The following is a 4,093-nucleotide window of genomic DNA, read 5'->3' as shown; positions in this document are numbered from 1 at the left end:
TTTCTTTCTTTATTTTATTTTGTTTCTACTTATTATTGCTATTTTTATTTATTTTATCAAAGTTTATTTATTTTACTTTATTAAAGTTTATTTTGTTTCTACTTATTCATTAAAGTTTATTTTGTTCCTACTTATTTAGGCATCTCATTGGTCCCGGTTCGTGGCATGAACCGGGTCTAAAGGTCAGTCTTTGGTCCCAATTGAAACCACCAACCGGGACCAATGGTGGTGGGCGAGGAGCAAGGCCTATTGGTCCCGGTTCGTCCCACCAACCGAGACCAAAGAGGCCAGACGAACCGGAACCGATACCCCCACGAGGCCCCGCAGGCCCGGGACCAATGGGCCCATGGGTCCCGGTTCTTGACTGAACTGGGACTAATGGGCTTATCTGGCCCCGAACGTAAGCCCTGTTTTTCTACTAGTGTGATGTTTAGTTGGTAGGACACTAGTTGCACACACATATGCGCAATTGACGCGGCAATGTAGTCTAGTTGCACCCACATTGATATTTAGTTGGCAGGACTAGTTACACACATGTATGCTCAGTTGACGCGGTAATTTAGTCTAGTTGCACACACATTGATGTTTAGTTGGCAGGAATATTGGCACACACATATGCTTAGTTGGCGCGACAATGTAGTCTAGTTGCACACACGTTGATGTTTAGTTGGCAGGACTATTGACACACACATATACTAAGTTGACGCGGCAATATAGTCTAGGTGCACACACATTGATATTTAAACTAGTTCGTCGAAACATCCCATGTGGGATCTATTTTTGAAGAGCACTTCGCGAGGGTTTCAACGGTGAAAACGGATTTGAATTTCGACACACCGTTTAGAAAATATGTCTTTTATAATTTTAAAAACAAAAAATTAATGCATAAGGGACGAACATGAGAAACATTAATACAAGGCATGCAGACATCCATCACGTGAGAAGAGACCACATAGGGATGATTAATTAGCAGTGTCTTTTTTAGCCACAAGGATGATTAAGTAACAACACGCTACGTGCATTATTTGGCAAAAAAAGCAGGCCGCCCAGGAGCGCTAGCGGGCACCCAGCCGCCCGCTAGATGCGTCCTTTATTTTTTTGCCATGACGTCCACGAATGTCATTTCATTTGTGAGCACTGTCAATGTTTGTCATAAAAAATTCTGATTTTTTTTATCTTCAATTTTTTTGGGTTTTACTGTTCTCCTCACCTCATTTGAGCTTAGCTCAGAAACACCACGTCCCGTCGAGGGTCATGAAATTATCAATGACGTATATCCTTGTTGTCGACGAAAATGGTCGAGATTTTTTCTTGAAAACATAACGCAATACATTCACTAAATGAATCAGCCTGGGTGTACATATATTAACTAAACATAGAATGCAACGAAACTGAATGTCATATGACATGACTTTAGCATTTTACTACATCCAAAATGCCACAGGATCGTGAGCTAGGAACGACTTAGTGGTTGCATCAGGCACTCTGTAGAATTCCACCCGACAGCTGCCGCTAGTCGTGAGGTCTCCGTTCGTGTCAAGGCTGAGAGAGAATGTGGTCAAACGGTAGAGATAGACACAGCAGCCGTGCAGACCCACATCTCCCTCCTCCTTGACGAGGGCTTGATCAGGGCAGTCGTCGTCCTCATTCACGTGCTGCCGATTGTCTTCATCAATGGAGAGGCATTCTACGAGGCAGAATTTGCTTTCGCGCCCCATGTAGACCAGGGTGGCGCTCACATGCCGATGGGACGGATCCTGGCTGAAGAGCTTCTCCTTGCAGAGCAGCCGCGGAGGGGGAGCGCACTGCCCTTCATGACCGGCGGTGTAGGCAGAGTTGGGCGCTTGGCAGGAGCAGAGCTGGCCGAAGGTGCCCGGGTCCTTGGAGAGCCCCACGAAGGCCTCGAGGCGCCGGTCGAAGTGACCACGGCCGTCGAAGGGCAGCGCCCAGTTGCCGAGCAGTTTCCACGCGAGCTTCACCGTGTCAAAGGCGAAGGTGGCCTCGGTGGCATCGTCGTCAATCGTCTTGGTGCTGACGAGGAAGGTGTGTTCCTCAGCGTGCACGGAGTACGACGAGATGTCATAGGCATTGAAGGGCTGGTGAGCGAAGTCCTCCCGCGACCACTCCATGCCGCAGGACCTATCCTGCGGCGGGGGGCGGCGCTCCTCCAAGCGGAGCATCTCGAAGGCGCCCATGCTGAGGGTGAACAGCAGCTTTGTGCCGACGGGGAGGTAGATGGGATTGAGAGTATGCCGCTGGCCAGGGCCGAAGGTGAAGCCCCGCGAGCGGACGTCCAGCATGGGGAAGACCGAACAACAGCTTTGTGCCGACGGGGAGGTAGATGGGCCGAAGGTGAAGCATGTGTCTCTGGCGTGCATCGCCAGGATCCGGGCGCCGAAGGCCCACGTGATGTGCTTGGGGTACCCGCGCGGCGCCGTCAGCCGGTTGAAAGGCTTGGGCAAAGGGCGAGGGGAAGAATAGGTCTGCTCATGGTTGTTCCCGCCGGGCAACAGGTTCACCTTTCGTATGGTGTATCCGGAGTGCCAGTCGTCGAGGACGAGGTAGAGCGCCTCCCGCGGCTTTGGCTTTGGCTTTGGCTTAGCTCTTCTTCCTCCTTGCTCCTCGTCATCGTCCCGCCCCCTCTTTGGCATCCTTTCGCGTCGTCTTCTCGTACGTGATTTCTTTCCTGCCCACGACGAAAAGAGCGGACGAGGTCTCGTGGATCTGAACCCTTGGATGACTTTTATTTAAAGGCGTCGCCGATCCCTGCAATTTGAATTCAAAACTGAATCCGTAGAAAAAGGGAAATCAATCAGTCTGAATCATCATCCTACTACAAGTCGGAGTTGATCAGCGGCAAAATATTGGGACGTTGTCGTCAGTTATCAACGGAATCACTACCGGAACAGGGCTCTACGCCGACAGCCAAATATATGCCGACAGCTACCGTCGGCCTAGTCCGAGCTATGCCGACAGCTAGCTCCTGGCCGTCGGCGTACAACGGCCGTCGGGCTATCCGCGTCTACGCTGACATCAGCCGTCGGCATATATAGGCCGTCGGCTTATCCCAGACTACGCCTACAGCTGCCGTCGGCATATATAGGCCGTCGGCATAGATGCGGGCCCGCTGACAACTGTCATCACGGCCGGCTAACGACGTCAAATCTATGCGGACGGCCGTGACGGGTGGCAGTCGGCATAGATACGGGTGACACGTCACCGATCCAGAGCGCACCGACCAGGAGCTATGCCGATGGCAGCCGTCGGCATAGCCGACACGTCATCGATCCGCGGCGCTGTCCATCTGCCCTGGCCGCACCTATGCCTAGTTTTTTTTTCTTTTTTTTCTTTTTTCCATATAGTATTATTATTATTATTAAGCATACAGTATGTGTTAATAAGCATACATATAGATTGTGTTAATAAGCATACATATAGTATGTGTTAATAAGCATATAGTATGTTAATAAGCATATAGTATGTGTTAATAAGCATACATATAGTTTTTTTTTCTTCATTGTTTTCTTTATTATTATTATTTAACTAACTTACATACAGTATGTGTTAATAAGCATACATACATTATTTTTCGGTTCTGTACAAAGCGTTGTGACCCCCCTCACGAACGGTGCCGCCGCCAGCCGGCAACTGGAATGGGGAACAGCCGCATCGGGTCTATAGGAAGGGGACTTTGCTCCAAGTGTTTATATATATCGGATGACCTTCCACAACCGGATGGTGTTATGGCATGTCCGAAGAGGCGGCACGCATCTCCGGGGTGTGGCGCCGGCACCTGGAGGGGGGGAACGAATGCGTCGGGTCTACATGGAGTGGATTTAGCTATGGGTTTGGCCCGGATGTTGCTCCCCGGTGTCCCTCTAGGCCGACCTGACACAACCGGGTGGAGAGGTCCACTAGTCAAAGCCCGTCCGTGGAAAGTCAAAGGGCTAGATCTCGTGGTCAACCACTCCAGGGTTAGGTGGGACGGGGGCCCTGGGGGTAGCAATGCCACCGGAGCGTCGTACCGCGACCTCATACATGCGCGGTGGTGTTGTGGCATGTCCAAAGAGGCGGCACACGTCTCCGGTGCGTC

The sequence above is a fragment of the Triticum aestivum genome, chromosome 7B (assembly GCF_018294505.1).
Source record: "Triticum aestivum cultivar Chinese Spring chromosome 7B, IWGSC CS RefSeq v2.1, whole genome shotgun sequence".
Taxonomy (NCBI): domain Eukaryota; kingdom Viridiplantae; phylum Streptophyta; class Magnoliopsida; order Poales; family Poaceae; genus Triticum; species Triticum aestivum.
This window is presented reverse-complemented; position numbering follows the sequence as displayed.